The 23,936-nt window shown below is 26.4% G+C and overlaps 1 protein-coding gene across 4 annotated transcripts in view; it reads left to right on the forward strand.

Annotated features, from left to right (window-relative positions):
* Positions 1–23,936, forward strand: part of LOC129616768 (plexin-A4) — a 47,134-nt gene that overhangs the window by 10,434 nt on the left and 12,764 nt on the right. For 2 of the 4 annotated variants that reach the window (XM_055532337.1, XM_055532340.1), the window contains one exon: positions 22,831–23,194. The gene's annotated coding sequence lies outside the window, so the exon portion shown is untranslated. Of the gene's footprint in view, positions 1–9,704; positions 10,104–10,361; positions 10,500–22,830; positions 23,195–23,936 lie in introns of those variants that run through there. The other 2 variants (XM_055532338.1, XM_055532339.1) reach the window with 2 other exon arrangements.

A 23,936-nucleotide genomic window follows, 5' to 3' on the forward strand; every position in this document is an offset into this window, starting at 1 on the left:
GGAATAGGAATTTTTTTATTCAGACGATAAAAAAGATTATGTGATAAAAATGAATGAGAACATTCGTATGAAATGTAATTAACAATTTGAAAAAAAAAAATTTGTTTCTATTATAATATGTCCTGCAATATAAAATATTTTTCACATTGAATTTTTTGCAAAAATATACAAAACTAGTAGTGATGATTATGTTCTGGAAGTTGAAGTCGATATTATTCGAATTTTAAATTTTTATTCAATATTGAAATATACAATGAGATTAGGTTGAATGTTGACCGATGTAAGATTGGATATTATAGTACCAACTTATTAACAAATTTCGGTAATACGGTAATACAAAGAAGGAGTGGCAGGTCGTAAATGAAATATTAAATAGGACTGGTCTTAAAGAAAATCTAATCTAATTCTTATGATCTAATCTAATTCTTAAAGTAAGTGAATCTAATTCTTATAATTCTTATGATTTGGCTAATAGATTCAACGTTCACTTTTCTTTTATTTTTAGTTTTAAGTTACATTTTTAATTTCAGTATTAGAAAAGAAATTTGTCCGTATCTTATAAAAATTAATGAAATTTTTCCGTTACAAAAGGGCGGGTGATGTTGCATCTGTAATTAATTATAGACCGATTTCCCTTTAAATTTTCTCTAAGATTTTTGAAGAGGCAATGAAAAATAGAATTCTTTCTTTTTTAAATGTAAATAGATTTTTCAGTGATGTTCAGTTTGGGTTTCAGCGTGCTAGGTCTACAAAGGATGCTTTTTTAAAGTTTTATAATGAGGTATACTTTTCTCAGAATTTCTCTAGGCGATATTTGTAGATATCATAAATGCGTTTGAGATAGTGGACCACAAAATTTTGTAAAATATAGTGTATCGTGCAGATTTTAGGGGTTTTGTTTATAAATGGTTTCTTTCATATTTAAGGAAATGTAAATAAAAAGTGAAACTTGGTCAGCTCTATAGTAAATTTAGAGATATAGAAGCTGGAGTCTCTCAGGGTTCTGCTCTCGGGCCTGCATTTTTTTTTAATTTATGTGTTCTTATTGTTTAAACAAAATTTTTCTAGCAGTATTACAGCATTTGCTGATGGCGCTGCAATATCTTGAGATAAGGTAAATAATTTTAATTTATACGTTATGTTAGAATGAATTCTGATTTGGAAGTTCTTAGTCGGTGGTTTTAGCTTAAAAGTTTAAGTTTAAAGTTTTAGGTTAGTAATAAAAAAAAGTTCATGACTTTTTGGTTGAATAACAGTTCTCATGAATATTTCGCCTAGTTCTACTATTTGTTTGCTTGTTAGATATTTAAATTTAATTTGAGTTATTGGTAACTCAAGCTGTTTTAATGAAGTTAGTAATTTACGTTACGATAACTGTTACGAAATATAAGTTGCACCTTTGTCATTTCTGTTTGGTCGTAGCTACAGTTTGTTAAACTGTTTGCCTGTTGATTTCAGGTATGATGTTCACAAAAAGTAATTTTTTAAAACTCCTTAGAAACTGACTATTTGGTTATGACACTGCTTCCATGGAATGTGTTTTGTCTCCTATTATTTGAGAATATGTGTAGTATATTCATCTTTTGAAAGCCTATATTAATTCTACTTTGGTTACCACTTTAGATTAGATTATAGAAACCAAAGTAGGAGTTGCAATATATTTTATTATTAAATTCTTCGAATGTTTCTGCTTCCATCATGTCAGTTTGCTTGTATATTAATTTTCATATGCCCCCTAAAAATGGCTAATGATAGTACATGTTTATATGCAGATTTACGTATATGTATGTATGTCTGCGTGTGCATATATTCATGTTTTATAAGAAAACAATAAAATTAGTTCGTCACTTGTCTATTGGGGGCAAAAAAATGTTCTTTTACTATTTTCATTCAAAACCATACCAATTTAATAATTGTTAGAAGAAATATTTAAATACTTGAAATGTGATTTAATGTAAATAATTTTGTTTGTATTTTTTCTGAATGGTGAAATTTATTTAATTTGAATTTTTTTAGGATATACCTTTTTTTTTAGTTCTAGTATGTACATATGTAAATTATTTTTGATTTTTTTTTATTAATTGCTTAGTTGAAATGCTATGCGAACTAAGTTTTTCCTTCATACATTTATTTATAGGGCAAGTATTTTTATGAATTGTTACAGATTTGTTACTTTTAATTTGAATGAAAATAAAGTACTATTATTATTGTTACTATTATCTTAATATAAAAATATTTAATTTAAAAATGATTTGGTTATGGTTCGCTAGAAAAAATGAGAAAAACACAGTGAAATTGTAAAGCGCTAAATATCGCTATCAGAAAAATATGCTTACGAAAAGTGAGGAGCTATTGAAATATTTAATTTTTTTTCGCTAAAATATATCCGTGACTTCAAAAATGCACTCCATACGTAAACTTTACAAAGTATCACATTCCAAAAAGTTTAGTAAAAGCTGTTGACGTTGTACACTTTTCCTAAATGCGCTCTATACATAGAGGATACGTAAAATATCCATCTCATATAAATATTACCAGAAATAACCAACTAAATAAAGCAGCATATATTTTCAGCAATAAAGTGCTAGTTATTAAGTTTTTTACCCAACATAAAAATGCTATGTTTTTAATGAAGTGGTAACGTTTGTTAAAAATTAACATTTCTACAGAGCTTTAAATTGAAATTTTCAAGCAAACGTCAAAGTACATATTAATATTGTAAAAATTGTATTCCAAAATGTATCAAAAGCTATAGCAGTTTTTTGTACAATGTAAAAGTAATACAATTGTATTAATACCGTACTTAAACTTTTTATAAAGCATTATTGAAGTCACGGTATCTGTTAATTTCGCTCACTAACTCTAGCATTAGAATTTTTTTGCAATTTTTCTGATTAAAGCGTCAGATTTTTGATTTCAGAAAGATTCGTAAAAAAAAATATTTATTAAATTCATACGAAACTTATTGAAAACGAAACGCTGCTCAAAAAAAATTTTTGTAAGTTTTATTTTATAATTATTCCACTCGTAGAATTGCTTTAAATTTAATTGTCTGCACGCGTACTATTTTTCGAGATTTAATCAAAAGGCGAAAGGCAAAATATAAAAATAAATATAATTTTCATAATCATAGTTCCGAACAAAACATTATAAATGGAAAAACAAAAATAGAACTAAATGTCGTAGAATTGCAATTTCAAAAATTCACATACTATTGTGAATTGCAATTTCTTTTTGTTTTTTAATTTTTTTTATGTGAAGTGACAAAGCAACAGCTTGCTTTTAAAACTTTTTTTTTTTGTTTTTATTAACTTTTTTTTTAAAGAATTATGTATGTTATGTAGCATAGTTTCGTAAAAAATTGACTTAAAAATAAGAGAGAGAGAGAGAAAGAGAAAAAGAATATAAGTAGAGTAAGATGGCAAAGTTGAATATTACAATGACACTATTTTTATACTCTTAATTTTTCAGCCAATTTTTTCTATTCTCAGATTTTTCTTTGCTATTCTCTCTATTCTCTCACTATACCTATTGCTCTGCTGGATCCCTTTCGTTTCTCTTACGCTTATTGAAAAATAAAAGCTAACTTTTATTTTTTCTTGAAAATTATCTCTGTTACTAGGATTATAAAAAAAATTGGGAATAAAACTTTTAACAAAAAAAAATTGAAATTTCTTTAAGCTATACTAAGGTGTACTGTGGTTAGTAGTTTACATAGTAGATATGTATATGCCTATTAAATTTTAAATGGCCGATCAGAAAATCCTTTTCTATAGGAATATTTTCGTTTTTTATACTGTTTTGATTTTTTGGTTTTCTGTTTTGTTTTAACTTTAAACCGAACTGAATTATGATGTATCATGTATGTATCTCTTTGTGCTCTCTCAGAAACTCAGAATCAAAGTATTATTTAAGAAATAGTTCGATTACCCGTTTACATCACACTAATGTAATCACCAATATTTGTGTAGTTAAGTAGTTTCGTAGTAAAGAATATCTAATTTATAAGCAATCCAACTTGTTTCAAGTCGTTAGTTTCGTTTTTTTTTTTCGAAATATTTCGAATGTTTTTAAAACACAGAAAAATTCTTGTTAATTTGTATCACACGAGTAGTCATCTTTCATTACTTGAATTTTCATATTACGCTTCTTCCGTCTTTCGCATATACTACATTTGTAGTTTTGTAGTCATGAAATTTCTGTCTTCTTTTTTGAATCCAAAATTTTGTGAGGTGAACGTTTGAATCTGACTAACACAAAGAAAAATTTTTCGTTTTGTCATTTATTTATTGGATTTTTAACGATTCACATCTGACTAAAGTGCAATACCAAACGGAATAACAACTTTTTTTTGAAATAATCGTCTACTTTTAGATTATCCGCTTTTTTTTATATTCCTCTCTCTTTAAAATTTTATTCCAAATAAACATACATACATACATACAAAAAAAAATCCAATTTTTGTCAGATTCAAAAATAAAAAGTTTGTTGAGGCAAGATGAGGCCAAAAAGGTAAACTCAACTGCAAGTCAAAATTATGGTTGGCTACCCTAAATACCAAAGTATATCTACTAATAAGTAATTCGACTCGTTCCATTCCATTAGTTTTCGTTTGCATCAAAGTATATCTACTAATAAGTAATTCGACTCGTTCCATTCCGTTAGTTTTCATTTGCATCTTGCTTCCAAATTCTTAAAATATTCCATTTTTTTTAGAAATAGATGGTAATAAGAGTTGTGTAGGCAAGAAAGAAACAAAATATTGTAAATAAACGAGTGTATCAAAAACATTGAAATAAAATAAAATTAAGTTAGGTAAAAATTTTGTTATTTTTATTTTGATAATAACAAAATTTATTTTTCATTTTATAAAATTTAGGTAAAAAATTCGAATGTATGAAAGCAAAAGAAATTGAAATTTCATGTATGAATGTACACATGCATGTACCTGGTACAGTAGATTCACAGTATCAGGTAGTGACATAGAAGTAAAGTAATTTATAAAGAAAAAAAGGTGTATGCATACTGATCACTTTATGAAATATAATCATTGCCGATTCATAGGAAATATATTTTAAATTTATTAAGATTGAAATGAAAATAAAAAATTTAAAAATAATTTATTTATTTTATTTATTAATAATAATTATTAATTACAAATGCTTAACACTAAAAATTTAAAATATTTTCAAAAGTACATATTTACCTCTCCATATCTTAAAGCAACAAATGAAATTTTCGTGTCGGCTTTTTTGCCTCACACACAATATTACATGCCAAACACTTCACCTTAATGTTCACCCATTATTATAAAAATTTTTTTTTTCACAACTACTTAAAATTTTTTTTAATATTATACGTCTTTTTAAAATTTATTTTTATTATTTTTCATATAAATTATAATAATTTTTTTTAAACACTTCTTTTCCGCTTCGCTTTTATAATATGAATACACCTTTTTTGCCACCTTGTACTGGAATGAATTACAGAAATTATTGTGTCGCTTTTAAAATTCTTAATATTTTTCCCTATACTTTATATAGGAACAAATAATAAAGTGTCGCCTTTCAAAATTACATTATAAAAAAACAAGTTGACATCTATTGCGTACTCTTTCCCTTTCCCAAAAATTCTTATGTGTATAAAAATGAAAATAAGAAGGTATACTGCTTAACTCTTTTAACTAAGGGAATTTTTTGTATAGAAATATTGGTGAGTGATTGCGTTAGTGTGATGTAAACGGAGAGTCGAACTACGTATTGGTAGATATACTTTGCTAAATTCAACTACATACATAATTAAAAATTTCTAGTTATTCTAATCAAAGTATGTCTACTCTATAAGTATTATAGTTCGACTCGTTGCAAGTCGTGATGAAATTTAAAATAAAATATTGTGAAAAATAAAATTTGTTTTTATGACAATAAAAATAACAAAAAAAATTGTCTAACTTAATTTAATTTTGTTTTAATTCACTATTTTTGATACACAGGTTTGTTCACAATATTTTGTGTTTTTTGTCTACACAATTCTTATCCATTTTTTAATAAAAATAAATATTTTGAGAATAGTGGATGTGGCAAGCAAACAAAAACTAACACCCTGGAACTAAACTAAAAACTAACATTCTAACGAATTAGAAATACTAAAGGAAAGGACATCTTGAAAAAAACGATAAAGTCAAATTTTTTCTAGTTATCTCTTTCTTTGCTCCGAGTATTGTCAAAGTCGTAGCAGGATTGTATTTTTTTTATGGTCTCTACTATAAATTATGTGTAATTTGTAAGGCCAAATTGATACATTGTATGTGTGCTATGTTTTAGCAAACATAAACTAATTTTGCTTAAAAAAAAATCCGGTCCTGGTAAAATTACACCCAACTCTTTTTTTACACAGTAGATACGTTCCAACGAAAACCGTGTAAACAAAAAAACGTGTAAAAAAAGACATGCCACTCATATTAAAATTCAGGATGTGTTCTACAATTTCAAAAACCCGTGTAAGATCAAAAAAATAGTTTTAGGTTGACTTAAAAACCGTGCAAAAAAGTATAATATTAAGAACCAACAACTATTCTAATGAAAAAAAAACATATACATATTTAATATATATTAATATTAAAAACAAGAACGAAATACATTTTATACATATTATGATTAAAGAAGCATAAAATAAATAAAAAACAAAATATAATTCAAACATATAATATTAAATTTACGCAATAATATTTCCTTTTTGTTGTAAGTAAATCCAAACAGAAATTATATTGGCAATAAAACAAATATTTTTTTCTTCGACACACTTTTAAATACAATTATGTTTTAATTCGCAATTTTGAAAAACAGACAAATATAAAGTGCGACTAAAAAAATTCTGGAAATTTCCCCAGTTACATTTTTTTTGTAGCTGGGTGTACAAAAATTTTTTTGAACACCGTGCTAGAATAAATAATTCGTGTAAAAAAAAACATATTTTTTGCTTTTTGTGAACCGTGTTATTTCAAAATCGTGTAAAAAAAGACCGTGTAAAAAGAGAGTTGGGTGTATATCATTCGAAGTAATTTTAATTTAAAACAAAACAAAAACAGATGTTTTGTATGCAAAATTAAAAACTTAATAAAATTACAAACTATGAATTAATCAAAGCACTGTTGAATATACACCTCCTCCTTTTTCAACAGATTTTTTTCTTTTACTTTTTATATATTTTTTATAAGTTTTCATCAAATAGTATTCTTTATTTAACACTTATTATTAAATATTTTATAATTTTTTATTTACAAACTGCACTAATTTTATAAACAAAATAAAAAAATCTTCTTTATTTACCTTTTATATAGCGGCGGAATTAGAAAAAAAAAACAACAACATTTGGAATTTAATGTTGATTTCAATTTGACAATGCTCGGAGCAAAGAAAGATACCTGAAGTTTTTAGCTTTATTATGTGTTTTTTCAAGATGCGATTTTTTAGTGAGTATAAGCGAGATAGAAACAAAGATGCTCTTTCCTTTGATATTTCTAATTCGTTGCTTTGTACATACTATATGCATTATATTATATTAATATATTTAGTATAATATATGTATGCTTTGTACATACTTATAATGGGTATACTTTGCTCCTTATAAAATAGATATTATACTTTTTTTCAGAATAACTGGTAATTTTTAAATATGTATGTAGTTGAGAAGTGTTTATTTATGTATGTGGTTGTATTTAGTGTGGCCAACCATAATTTTAATTTACAGTTGAATTTAACTTATTAACAAAAATTTTTTGTGTTTTTAAAAACACTTGAAAAAAAAACCTAAAAATATTTCAAAACGAGAAATGGTTAAATTCTAGTTATAATAAAAGAAAAAGTTTTAAATTTTTCTCATTTAGTTTTCTATAAATGTAAAGTATGTATAAATTTAAATTATTTGCATAGTTTTATTTAAAAAAACTGTATTGCACAAAATAGCAATAATGCTGAATATGTTCAATATTTGTAGGCTTTTTTCAGTAATTAAGATCGTGATCGCGTATCTTCACTATTTTACTCGTCAAGTGAGAAAAAGGTCAATAACTATCATATACATATAACTTATTATATGTTATGATATAAAATGTAATTTTCAAATTCAATCAAAAATATTAGTAATCCGATTGGAAAAAAAGATGATTCTGATTTGAAAGTGAATACAAAGTAAGATAAAAATCTGATGTGATCAGCACATAACCGACCGCAATGTATATTGCCTAGATTAGTTAAAGTATTCCATAAGATTATGCAAATGCGTCTTCGTTACAATTTTAAGAACTCTAATAAGCTTTTAGTTAACATACCCAGAAAAATGTGAATTTGGCTCTTAGTAGAGTTTCATTTTGTGCCGTCCAAATTCTACAAAAAGTTCGTCAGTAACTTCTGGTAACAACCAGAACTCGAATATTAAATTTCAAGAAATTCCATTAATTTGTTGCGTAGATATGATTAAAAATGTAGGGCTGAGCCCTTATCTTTCCAAAAAATTAAAGATTCATTGTTTTTACAGCTTGAATTTAAATATTAAATTTAAATTAAATTGGTTGATTATTTTTCTTTACATACGTAAAAATGTATATTTGGTCCGTAGTAAGCATCAAATTACTAACGCCTAAGTTTTTCCAAAAATTGGAAGGTTTCGCGTACGCTCTAATGAAGCTTATACGTGAAATTTCAAGTCAATCTGTTGATAATTTTATTCAAAATGATCAAAAATGTAAAACAGGCCGTTAAAAAGTTTAGTTCCCGAGGCCTGATATAACCCAAAAGATATCCCAAGACTTCGACTATGGCACTGATTGATCAATCATGTGCCCAGAAATATACTTCATATGGAGGCTTAAAAAATGCTTTAATAAAAAATGACATACATATTCATATGCATACATTTTGGTTTTACGTTATTAAAAAATTGGTTACAACAACTTTTCAACCAAATTTTTTAACTTTGTACCCAGTATTTTTAAACGTTTTTTTTCTAAGGTTTTAATCTTTAAAAAAATGTCATAGTTTACGCTTTTAAAAAAACTTATCTGGCCATACCTTTCGATATATTTTGGATAAACTTCAATCAACATTTGAATTTCATTAAAAATACAAAAAAGTTGAATGAGTTAAATGCATCGAGAAAGCTTTCAGCGATTCATGATCAATGATGATTTCTTGAAAATTCTTCAAATTTAGTTTGTACTGTTAATTTAGTTAAACTTTAAAAATACGTATTTAATTTTATATTATAAATAAAGTAATTCACATAGAAACTTATACATACTTGTTATTTAATTGTTTAATTCAATTTCCGCTATTATACTAGTGTCAAGAAACCCTTGGCATACTAATATAATAGGCAAAAAATTTTTCTGTTTTTCTAACGAATCCATTTTATAAGTCGCAGAACAAAAAGTGGAATATAAAATGGAATATTTTTTTTACAAGTGAAATGATTTAGCATATTTTTTGTGCAAAATTAGCATATTTTTTCAGGAAATTTTGGCAACACTGTTCAAAAATTATTTGTGTATGAATCCGAATCTGGTATTTATTTTTTACATACATATGCTTTGGCGGTGTTTCTTTTTGTCTCGTTCATACACGTAGAAAAATTTGTTAAAAAAAAAATTTTTTCGTTTTTTCTCTTTTTGTTTTTTTTTGTTTCTCTTTGTAAATCAATCAGTAAGTCATCATCAGATTTCGGTTGGTCGATGGTAGTAGCGTTTTAAAAATTTTTTTTTATTTTCATTTGTTTACTCTATAATAATTGTTTTTGTAAAATAATTTTAGATTAAAAAAATTTATGAAAAAAGTGTATAAAATCGGAAACTCTGAAAATTAAATTAAAACATATAAGAAAATTAATATTAATAAAAGTTAAAACAGGAAAAAAATGAGGAGAAAATTACAAAAAAAAAATATTCAAGGCATTTAAAATTGTTGCTGTCGCTTTCCAAAAAAAATAATTTTATATTTACGCTATACTCAAAATAAAAAACAAAACAAGAATAAAAGAGGAATTTTTGCTGAAAAAATAATTTTTTTTTCTTCGTTTTTCTTCTGTCATCATTGTTGCTTTCATTGTCGGTGAAAATTATTTTAATACTAAGTATTTTTAATTAAAGTTTTATAAAATAAATAATTTTTTATAATAAAAAACAAATGAAAAAATAAGCAGCAAAAAATGCTTAAAATTTAATTTCAAAAAGGTGCAATAAGAAGTATGTACATATGTATGTACTTATGTATACAATTGTACATACTTTGTTTTCAATTCATTCACAATTTTTTATATATTTTTTAATATTGTATAAATCACAATAGTTTTTTTGGTTTAAATTACAGATTTTTTTTTTAAATAAAAATGAAAGCAAATTTAATATATTAAGGATCAAAAGCATTTTTGAACATAAAAATTTATAAAAAAATCACAAAAAAGTCAGCTATAGAAAAAAACTCATTTTTATATTTAATATTCATATGGTAAGCAAATTATATATATACTATAACTCACAATAATTTATACCATATTTACTTTAAAAAACAAAATTTATAAATATTTCGAATGAATATTTGACTTTCATAACAATTTTATATTTCATTTAATTTTTTTTTCTCTAAAATTGTTTAAAATTTTTAATAAAAATTTGTATTTAAAATTTTTAGCAACATTTGATGTAGGTATACCTACAAGTTTAAAGTTTTACATAATAATTTTAATAACGACTGACTACTTTAAGTTTAAAAAAAAAATTAAATGAAAAATAATAATTTTTGTTTTTAATTTTTTTGTATAACGTTTACTTTGTGGTATGAAATTTCAATAATAAATTATTACGGGTTTAAATAAGGGATTTTTTTCATCATAAGTAAATATTATTTTTTTGAAGCAGAATTTGTGACAGAAAGCAATCTTATATTTAAAAATTTAAAAATATAAAATTTTAAACATTTGAAAATATAAAAAAAAGTTTGAAACAATCCTATAAAATTGTAATTTTACAAGATAAACAATAGTTTTACTTTTTAAACGGTTTTTTGCATTAGGGAAATTAAAAAAAAAGAATCAGAAATTTTAACCAAAACAGCTGATTTTGTTTTCTGCCTACCTTGGTAACTACCTGCTTACTTACTTATTCAATGCATTGAAAATTATGTATAAATGATATTTAACAAAACCGGCTTATAATAATAGAATTAATATTTTTAATAATAAATTACTGCCTTTTATTTGTCGATTATATCGATTAATAAAATTTGATTTTAATTTTATATTTCTATTGTTTTAAGAACTACTTAATGTGATTTCAATTTGTATAAAAATTTAACAACACTGAAAGTTTATTTTCAAGAATGTAATGCAAATTTAATATTAACTAAAGTAATAATTTTTAATTTTTACTTCAAAAATGTTGAATATAAATTTAATATTAACTAAAATAATAATTGGGTGGTTTATTTTGAAAGTAATCTAAGTCCATTTGCTATTTCAAAACTCTATTATTTTCAAAGCAATGATGTTAATAGATCTAGAGATAATTAAACTTTCGATTACTTTAAACCCAGATGGGGCAATATTTAATTTTGTTTTTTAAGTGAATTAAGGCCACTTTCAAAATAATAATCCAGTTTATACTAAAATAATATCTATTAACTAAAATAATAAGTACATTAAATAATACCAACAATATCAATTTTAATAAACTATGAAAACTATAAGAATAACGAAATCTCTTCTATTACGTTTATTTTAATAATTTAATTTAAAATTTTTTGTTTATTTTATATATTTCATGTTTAACTCAAACATTTTACAAAATAGTGCATACATTAAATTAAATTTTTTTTATAATGAAAACTTGCAAAGATCTATAATTACATACATATATCGCAAATTATTAAATTATTTCTATTTATTATACACGTAAAATTATACATATATCGAAATATACATATACAGGTGCTTTACATAAGGTGGCAAATAATTTCAGGGATATATCAGGGAGCTTATTATAACACATTTGCTTACATTAACTTTAAATTGTTGAAGAATACCATTCTTAAAAGTTATTTAAGTTATTTTGAAGTACTTGGGAATCAGCTAATGCAGAAATGTTTTCTAAAATTTTCATCGTGTTAATGCGGAAAAGTGTTCAGAAACCACATCATTCACTGAAATGATGAATTTCTTATTATTAGTTCTCTTATTATCTTCATTTATAACTTAATTTTAATTTAATATTAGTATTAAATTAATTTTTTAAAATATCAAAATGAAATAAAAATTTATTTAAAGGTCAATTATTTCTTTTTCATAATTCAATGACTTATATATCAAACTGTTCTTATCACATCATTGCACCAGTAATCATCGTCATATTGTATGTACATATATTAAAAGAACATATAAATAATAGATAATTTTTTTGAATACAATATAATATATAATTGTTTATATTTATACACATATGTATACATTTTTTAATTGTATATAATTTATATCAACATACAGGGTGTTTCACATAATATGGCAAAGAATCAGGGATAATTCTTTCATCAATTTCCAACAAAAAATTGTATGGGTGATGGTTCAGATATACTCGTTTTCGAGCTACAGCCTATTGAAGAAAAATGTACAGATTTTTCCTGTATATAAAACATAAATTCTTTAATTTCGGAACTATGCGAAATAGAGTAAGCATCATTTCAAAAACATGCGAAAAATGCAAATTTTATACATTGTTATTTTAAACACATCACGTTTTATTGGCAAAACTATCAGAGTAAGAAGCAAATCTTATGCGCTACCTTTTAGCTCCCCTTGTAACACATCGAAAAAAAACAAAAAAAAAATTTTCGAGAAGCTTCGATTTTTACAAAAAAATATTTCATAAAAAAAATTCTGACTTTAACGAGCTTTATCTCAAAAAACTATGGCTCAAATCAATAGCTGTCAATCACAGCTATCAATAGTCTGTGAAATTATTGATTGTTACTCTATGTCACATGGTTCCGAGGTTAAGATCTTTTATATGCAGAAATCTGTTACCTTTTTCTTCAACAGAACAGATTTTTTGAGCTTTAAAGTCATGTGATTCCGAAATCTGAACAGATTATAACTAATGTAGATACTCATATGAAGGCCCTTATTCTGAAGTTTCCAAATCATATTAATTAATGCGTCTGCCTTACACAGGCACGGAGTTATACTTAAAATTTCAAAAAGTAAAAAAATCAGTCGAAATTGAATAAGCACATTTTTCCTCTGAATATACATACACACATATCGGTAATATATTCCATAAAGTAAAAATTAGTATGCATACGCTTTTTTTTCTTCTTAAGTTGCTTTATTTCTATACCTCTTGTACTTGACTTGAAATCAGCTCGCAACTCAAGCTACATTTTTACTGTCAGCTTAAAAGCCCGAAAATAACGTTTGGATTTTAAATTTCAAGTCAAGTAAGCAAAATTATTAACGTTCATATTGACATAAAATAGGCTTCAACTATGTACGTTTAAAGCAGCCATATAAACGGAGTATATACACATATTACTACATCTCATACTGTGCATTAACTATGCATATGTACAATATAACAATATACTAAATATTAAACTTACATCTATTGTTTTCATGCATTCAAATATTTTTACCTAAATTTTATAAAAAGAAAAATAAATTTTGTTTTTATTACAATAATAATAACAAAACTTTTACCTAACTTAATTTAATTTTATTTCAGTTCGCTATTTTTGATACATTTATTTGTTTACAAAATTTGGTATCTTTCTTGCCTACACAACCTTTATTATCATATATTTTTTTTTTTCATAAAAATGGAATACTTTGACATTAGTGGAATAGCAAGCAAACAAAAAAAATCTGATGTGGTCAGCACATAACCGACGGCATTGTGTATTGCCTAGTTAAGTGAAAGTGTCACAGAATATTATAAAAATGTCTGTTAAATACTTCTTTCCAATTTTTAGGACATTAGTAGGCTTATAGTTAACATACCTAGAAAAATGTAAATTTGGCTCATAGTAGAGTTTCGCTTTGTGCTACCCGAATTCCCTGAAATGCTCGTCAGTTAGTTTCGGTAACAACCAGAACTCAAATATCAAATTTCAAGAAATTCCATGATTTCGTTTTGTACATATGGTGAAAAATGTAAAATCGGCCCGCATATCAGTTTTCGAACCCTGATCTTTCCAAAAAATTTATATGTTCATTGTTTTGGCACGAAGAATTTAAATATTAAATTTCAATGAAATCGGTTGATTATTTCTCTTTATTTACGCAGAAATGTATATTTGGCCCGTAGTAAACGTCCAGTTGCTGACGCCTGATATCTTCCAAAAATTAGGATGTTTCACGGACGGTCGAGCGAAAAATATATGAAATTTCAAGTAAATCGGTTGAAGATTTTCTTCAAAATGGTCAAAAATATAAAACAGGCCCGCTAAAAAGTGCAGTTCCCAAGGTCTGATATTTCTAAAAAATTTATCAATCCGTACCATGGTCGAAATAAACTTACATAAAAAATTTCTTCAAAATTGGTCGAGTCGAACTTGAGATACACGCGTGGACACACGACCGACAAACCGACTGATCGACCGGCTATTTACACTTTCCTACCATGGAGAAGTACATTCCCACCGAAAACTCGATATGCAAAATTTGTTGCCATCACACAACCTACCTATTGTATACACAATACGGTCGGTAACTACTCTTGGTCGGTAAGGCTTGAAACCAGTCGAATTACTTATGAAATAGACTTTGTTGACAAGCAAACGAAAACTAAAGCTTGGAACGAGTCGAATTCCACATAAAGTAGACATATTTACTTAGATTCAAACGTTCACCTCAAAAAATTTTGGATTTAAAAATGAAAACAAAAATTTCATAATTACAAAAGTACAAATTTAGTATATGGAAAAGAGGAGCGAAACGTAGTATGAAAATATGGATATTCTCGTATGGATATATACAATAAAAAGTTATTATTTACTCATAATAAAAATAATTATTTACTCAACTCTCTGCAGATGTACATGTATATACACTAAGTCCTTGAGATACGACATCTTCTAATTCAACATTTTGAGATCCGACATGATATTAATTTGGGTCATTTTTATTTGACTTGTGACATTGTTCCTGATACGACATCAAAAATTTTTAATTTTTGACAGATTTTACTAATTTCTGAATAAAATCTATACCGAATTTGGTTATACGGCAAGTCCAAAGCACATACTTCAATAAAGAGTCCTTTATAATTAAAAACACTAGTCAGTAGTTAAAAATATGAAGTGATACTCGTATACGTATCGACTTAATCAGATTTAGTTTTATTTACTTTTGTTACAAAATTGAATTTCAATGACTTTTATTAAACAAATTGATCCTATTAACACATTGCCATCGGGCGATTTTTGCTCAAACTTGTCTATAAATCGGTTATTATTTGTCTAATTAATATATTGTATTCAAATTTTTAGATGTTGTACATAAATTTTATTTGTATTGTTTTTTGGTATGATATTTGGTGAAACAGTTTCCTTTGTGTAACGGTATTTCACAGAATTTGCATGTATATCGTGTTTCAATATTATCATCCATATCCATTATGGTAAAAAATAGAACTAAAATAAATGCTTAAAAATTACCTGCGCAGTACACAAACGAGATTTTTTCGTTTGCCGATCTCTAATTTTTTTAAAAACGAGATATTTTCGTTTTCCGATGACTATGTTAATTATCAGCAAAGTGCAGAAACGACGTATGAATTTTTTAAAAAGCGAGACATCTCGTTTCCCGATGTCAATGTGTTAATACATTCGGTTGTGTGAAATTTCAATATCACAGCTTCTACAGTTTCTGAGATATAGCCAAATAACTTTTGAAAAATGTATGACAGCTACAAGAGGGAGTCAAGCAATTCCAGCAACTTTTATCAAATACATTGACCCTAAGCTTTTATAAATTCTTAAATATTTAATGAACTTAGCTCAATTAGTTTTTGAGTTATTCTTGGGACGGACGGATGGACAGACAAAGCTAAAAGGACTTAGAATTTGACGCTAATCAAAAACATGCATTTGAATCTATATCTTAGAGCATTTTTTCTTAGCGTTACAAACGGTAAAGCAAATTTAGTACACCCTTTTTTTATTTTAATACTCAAATTTTTTTTAAATCGTTTCGTCCTTATAATATTATTATCTATTTTTAGCTTATATAATAATTAATCGTTTTTATAATAACAGAAATGGTTTTGAGCGCCTTTTAAATGCTTAATATTTTTCCCTATACTTTATATACAAAAATAACGCTTTTGCGAGCATTTAAAAATACAATAAAAAAACAGGTAGACATCTATTGCGTACACTTTCCCTCACCCAATACTTCCTATGTGTATAAAAATGAATATAAGAATACTTTTAGCTAAGGTAATTTTTTTATACAAAAATTTGTGAGGGATTGCATTAGTGTTATGCAAATGCAGAGTCAAACTACCTATAAAATAGATATACTTTGGTTATAAGGTAATTATGTATACTTTTTCTGAAAACTAAATTAAGAAATTAGTACACGCAACGCATACAAAATAAACGCTCAAAGAAGAGAATAGAATAAAATATTTTTGTTAATTTTTACCGACCGCATTGTGTATACAATAGGTAGGTAGGTTATGTGATGGCAACAAATTTTTCCTATAGAGTTTTCGGTGGGAATGTACTTCTCCATAGTAGGGAAGTGTAAATAAACTATTTTTAGCAACCTGTCGGTCTGTCGGCCTGTGTGTGCATGCCTGTATCTCAAGTTCTGCTGAACCGATTTTGATGAAATTTTATATATAAGTTTATTTCGACTGTGGCACGGATTGATCAACTTGTGGGATATATCAGGCCCCAGGAACTGGACTTTTTAGCGGGCCTGTTTTACAATATTGACCATTTTGAAGAAAATATTCAACCACTTTACTTGAAATTTCATATATAAGCTTTGCTCGATCGTCCGCGAAATCACGTCCGCGTTAATTATATGTTATGCATTTATATTTATATCATGCTAAAAGATTTGCTAACTTTTTGAAATACTGCAATACACAATGTACTTTTGTTTTTTAAATTACTTAATTTTTTTGAAGGAAGTACTTTAAAAATCGATTAAATAATCAGAAGAAAAAATAACTTAAAAAAAATTGTCTTTCGGCTGCGTAAATACGAAACACGGGTGCCTCTGGCGCCCTCAAACATGCTGAGGTATTTATGTATACCAATATATTTTATTAAACATACTGTAGTATGTGTATATGTATATGCAAGGACATATGTGTGTTGCGTATTTGCGTGTGTAGTAGTTTAATCCTTGAATACAATTTACTTGTTGCATATTATTAAATAAAAATCCATATTTATTTATGTTTTTTTATTCTATACACAGAAGCGATGTGTATGTATGTATATACATATTATTGTATTATGTACATTATTTTAATATAGTATCTATGGTAAAGGACATTAATTTTGTTTTTAATTCTTTGGAAAAACAAAAATGACATAATTTTGACAAAAAATTTTGTAATAAATAAAAAAAAATTGTAAATATTTTTTTGCTTCTTCAAAAAGGTGGGTTGGGTCGGTTGAGCGGGAGGAGGGGGAGGGAATAAAGAAAAAGTACAAGAAGAAGTGTCTTGGAAAGGGCAAAAGAGAAATGAGAAAAAAATCATTATTAGTGCTTATAAAAGTTCGGAGCTGTTTTGTTAATATTCAGACTTGCACTGGAAATTCTTAGACTACACACACACACATTGATTATAAACCGCTATCATGCGCACATTCTAAAAAGATTTAAACATTTTCAAAAAAAAAAAACATTTTTTATCACGGTCCTAAAATATTAAAGCCAATATAATACAAATGAAAATAGGTAAAAATAAGAAAAATAATTATTGGAGTTTTGAGGGGTGGTTTTTTTGCTTTGTTGTAGTAAAATACGGACAAAAGAAGTTAGTATGTTCTATAATATTTTTAGTAAAAATATGGAAAACATTTTTTCAGTATTTTTTTCATCCATGCAGTGTTCCCACTCGGTAAAAACAAATGTATTCAATTTCGAGAAAAGAATGTATCCAAAATGGATCCAACCTTTTAAAGTAGAATTACTGTGCTAAGTTGTCGTATTTTGTATATATTAACCCATAACTAATACTGATTTGCTTAATTCAACACTTTTTTTTCAACTTGAGTTTTGTTATTTATAGAAAATTCTTTAACAAATCACATACAACTTCTATTACATTTTAAATGTAAAAGTTAAGGTCAGAAAATAAATAATATATGTTCTATAGTTGTTGAACTATGCGGTTAAGACGATTCACTACATAAACCGACAAATTTTAAAAAATAATTACATTTCCAATTACACCTGGCTTATACCAAAATATTTCTGGTACGTTCTTGTCTAAATGTTGTAGATTTGAATACAAGAAGAGGCAGTACTCATTTAATAAGGTATCTTTCTTACTTTCTAAATAAATTCGAAAATCTGCTTAGAAAATCCAGAAACTACATTTTTTGAAGATAAAGCAATTTCGTAATTTAATATTAGCAGCATTTTAACAGTTTTATAATATTTATTTAGTGTTTCAGAAATAAATGTATCCATATTTCAGCAAAATTTTCAAATGTAGCCAATTTCGGCATTTTGAGAGACTTGAGTATTTTTGTATCCAAGCTAAATTTGAAGCAAAAATGTATCCAAATTGATACAATTGTATCTAAGTGGGAACGGTGCATCCATGTGTATTTTGTACGATATAAATTATATCGCACTATTGTAATAAAACAATGTTCAGTTTATTATCCTGGAAATGTTATTAAATCTAAAATAATTATTTTGGTAAATATTTACACAATATTTAGTTACTTTGTATTTTAAATGCATATGCGTATAGATACGTGTACAAATGTAGTAGTTGGCTAGGTTTTGGTGGGCGTAGTTTTAAAAATATTTCTATGTATGTATATTCATATATATATATATATATATATATAAAATAATTATAGTAATAAAAATTAGAAATGTAAATTTTATTTTCAACAACAACAACAAGTGTGTGTTGTTAAAAAAAATTATAATGTTTTCACCCCATAATAAAAACACATAGATTAATTTTTATGAATTATGTTTTTAATTTTAATTTAACTTTCATTTTGAATTCATCGGTCTGGACTATTATTTATATTTCAATAAAAAGCGGGTATGGTGTGTAGGAGAAGAGAGAGGGGACTCAACATTCGTTTTTAAACAATTACGACAAAGGATCATACGTATTCAAAATATTTTCGGTTTTTCATTCAATATTGAATAGTATTAGATAATTAAAATTAAAAAAATTTAAAAAAAAAAAGAAAAAATAAAATTTATTTACTTATTTGTTTGTATAAAAAAAAATTAACAATTGTTCTTATAAAAAATGAGAGAATGTTCAAAATATCCCCAACGATTTTTAAGATTGCTACTTTTATTTCTATCTCTAATATTTTTCTCTCTGAATGTCATTGCCCCGGAATTTCAATTAATTTATAACACATCCTTACGGTTATATTAACTTAGATATAAGCATACGTGCATTTGTAAGTGCTCATGCACGTACCAAAGTATTACACAAATTTTTCTATAATTTCTAAGTACGCATGCTCGCTTTTTTTTTACCGACCGCATTGTGTATACAATAGGTTATGTAATAGCAACAAATTTCGGATGTCGAGTTTTCGGTGGGAACGCGCTTCTCCATAGTAAGTGTAAATAAACTATTTTTAGCAACCTGTCGGACTGCCGGCCTAAGCTTATTGCGACTATGGCATGGATTGATCAACTTTAGGGATATATCAGGCCTCGAGAACTGGACCGTTTAATGAGCCTGTTTTACATTTTTAATCATGTTGTAGAAAATATTCAACAGATTTACTTGAAATTTCATGTTCATTGGACCGTACACAAAACCTCCTAACTTTTGGAAGAAATCAGATCTGGACGTTTACTATAGGTCGAATATACATTTTTGCGTATATAAAGAGAAATAACAAACAGATTTCATTGAAATTTAATATTTGAATTTGAGGTGTTAAAATAATGAGTCTATCAATTTTTTGGAAAGATCAGGGCTCGGAAACTGATCTGGGACCGATTTTACATATTTTTTCATATTTCCGAAAAGAATTGATGGAATTTTTTGAAATTTAATATTTGAGTTCTGATTGTTACCACAAGTTACTGATAAGCTTTTCGTATAATTCGGACGGCACAAAATGAAACTCTACTAAGAGTCAAATTCTGATTTTCCTAGGTATGTTAACTAAAAGCTTATTAGTGTCCTTAAAGTTGTTAAAAAGTGTTTAAAACACATTTTCACAATCTTCTGGAATACATTTACACTTTAGACAACATACTTTGCGGTCAGTTATGTGCTGACCATATTAGATTTTTTTCTGTTAACTATTTTGGCATTTTCTCTGATTTAATTACATTTTAATTGTGTGCGTGGGTAGATATATATGTATATGTATGTGAATATGTATATATGTATATCTATATTTATGTATATGAATATGTACCTGCATATGTACATGTATTTGTGTATGTAGATGTATATGTATATGTATATCTATATGCATATGTATATTTCTATGTATATGTATATGTATATGTTCATGTATATGGATATGGATATGTATGTGTATACGTATACGTATATGTATATGTATATGTATATGTATATGTATATGTTCATGTATATGGATATGGATATGTATGTGGATACGTATACGTATATGTATATGTATATGTATATGTATATGTATATGCATATGTATATGTATATGTATATGTATATGTATATGTATATGTATATGTATATGTATATGTATATGTATATGAATATGTGTACAACGCAATAAATATAAAATCTGTTGGGGAGGAGGGGGGGGGGGGGTTGAGAAAAACGTAAATTATATGGATAAGATAGAAGGGAAGTTGTACTTATAGTTTTTATTTCACCTTTATTACTATCCAAATTTTCCACGGCATGTTTTATATGGTGAGGAAAAAATACATATGTATGTGTATTATATTACAAATTACGAGAGAGAAAAATTGTTGTTGACCTGTAATTGATTTTGGATGAACAACTTAAAGGGTGGGGAGATTGGAAAGAGGGAAGTAAATGATGTGGGAAAAACAAGAATAGAAAAGAAAAAGGGGGAAATAGTGTAAAAGAAGCTGGGCTGGAGTAGATAAAGAGAGAAAATGAATACAAGAAGAGAAGAAAAAAAGAATAAAGTTGGGTCAAACCAATGGTTTGTAATGTAGCAAATTTTCCCTTCAACAAGTAAAAATACTGCTTTTAAAAACAATTCAAATTTTGTAAATTTCGAGGGGTTATAACTTGAGACGGAGTGGAGGTGGAAAAAATTTTCTTCCAACGAAATGAACTGTTTTAGGGGAGATAGGCAAAAATTTTTTCTACGGAAATAAATTTCTAGTAACAGTCTATGTACATTTAAGATTTCAGCTTTCTATCACTAAGGGTGCAGAAGTTTTGCAAACATGCCCACGGACGGATGGGTAGAGAGAAAGTAATAAGCCCTTTTTTCAAAAATTTTTTGGAAAAGTGCTAAAGAGGAAGTGTGCCTTAAACTCTTATTTGTAATTTAAGTAATGAAAGAATTTCGAATCGAACTTTAAAGATTTAAAAAAAAAATAAAATTCAATAATATTTGCACGCTAGGGAGTTTTCAGTTAACTTACTAAAAAAATCTGATGTGCTCAGCACATAACTCTTATATTGTCCGCAATGTATATTGTCTAGATTTTTAAAAGTATTCCAGAGTATTATGAAAATATGTTTTAAACACTTCTTTACAATTCTAAGGACACTAATAAACTTTTAGTTAACCTTTTAGTTAACCTTAACCGGGCCCTGATCTTTCCAAAGAATTTATAAATTCATTGTTTTAACACCTCGAATTTAAATATCAAATTTCAATGAAATCGGTTGATTGTTTTTCGTTATATACGCAAAAATGTTTATTTGACCCATAGTAAACGTCCAGTTGCTGACACCTGATTTCTTCGAAAAATTAGGAGATTACAGGTACGGTCGAATAAATCTTATATATGAAATTTCAAGTAAATCTGTTGAATATTTCGTCAAAATGATCAAAAAGTAAAACAGGCCTGCTAAAAATTTAAATTCCTGAGGCCTGATATATCCCAAAAGTTGATCAATCCGTGCTATAGTCGAATAAATTATAAAATTGATGATAAGTTATCAAATAATATTCCTAAAATATTTACAAGTTCGTTGTTTTAACACTGAATTTGAAAAAAATTTGTTGATTATTTCTGTTTTATTTTTAATATGCGCAAAATATAAAATCGGCCCTTGAAAAACTACAGTTTCCGAGACCTGATATATCCCAAAGGGTGATCAACCCGTGACACGGTCAAAATAAACTCATATACAAAATTTCATAATCGGTTCAGCTGAACTTAAGATACACTGTGCGTTATACACAAAGAACGACATCTTGCTAAAACAAGTTTATTTACACTTCCCTACTAGAAAAAAGTACGTTTAGACCCACAAATCGATACGCAAAATTTGGTGCGATCGATCACATAACCTTCTTTATTGTATGCAATACGGTCGCCAAAAAATTACATTTATTTTAAATAAAAAAAATTATTTGTTTTTTATTAATCTCATTTTTTCATTTTTTTTTGTGATTTCAGATTTTATGATTTTTGGGGGGGGGGGTTAAAAGAATTACACACAACAGTATAATAAGTACATACACAAAAATTTTAATAAAAAAAAGAATAAAACAGAGAGTATAACAAAAACTACTTACTAGCACAACACCAATTTCATTAATAATTGGTTTTTTTCAATTTAGTTTGATATCATAAAAAGAACACAAAAGCAAAATAGTTTAATAAACAGAACGCAATCATCATTCCAATTTAAAGTAAAAAAATAAAAAAAACTAAAAAGCAGCCATAAACTTGTTTGGGTGTCTCTTAATTTCAATCAACTAACAATATACAGTTTTATTTGTCTATGTCAGCAGCAGTGGGAGTTTTTACTTTAATTAAAGTAAGTTTAAAATTTAAGTCAAATTTTGATTTTATATGAAAAAAAAAACAAATATAATTATTATAATAGTGCTTAATTTTATGACAATACGGCGAACCATTCGACTGCTTCCAAGTTTCGACTTAAACCAAAATCCGAGATATTTAACAAATATTTTGAATTCTTCATCGTATTCAAATTTGTAATCTAGAGTTATTTAAATTTAAATTTCTTTAAATCTTTAAACTTTATTTGCTTAAAATATCATTTCTCGTGTACTTGTCCTCATTACCTTTTTGTTGATTTTTATAAAAATCCAAAACAATTGGGGAATTCTGTTAAAATTAAATATCTTGTAGATAATTATTATTTTTCTATTCTTACAATTGATTCAATTTTTTTGAATTAAACACTCCTTTAAATATTGGATTTTTATTTAAATCCTTTGAAAATATAACGAAGTACCTAAAAAAACAAATCGCTACTGTTACTGCGGGATTAAAATTTTTGTGCCATAAAATAAGCTTAAAAACAGTTGTAAATAATAAATAAAGATTTATCAAGAGTTATGAGTTGGCACTTTCTCCCTCTCTCTCGTATTCAGGTATTTCGAATCCAGGTACAATTCTGTAATATAATAAATAAATAATATATGTATAACATAAATACATAATATATACATAATACATACATAAATTATATATATTTGTATACATAAATTCATATATTTTGTAATTATTATTTTCGGATTTTTGGGGTGGAA

Source organism: Condylostylus longicornis, unplaced genomic scaffold (genome assembly GCF_029603195.1).
Source record: "Condylostylus longicornis isolate FDR11 unplaced genomic scaffold, ASM2960319v2 ptg000286l, whole genome shotgun sequence".
NCBI lineage: Eukaryota > Metazoa > Arthropoda > Insecta > Diptera > Dolichopodidae > Condylostylus > Condylostylus longicornis.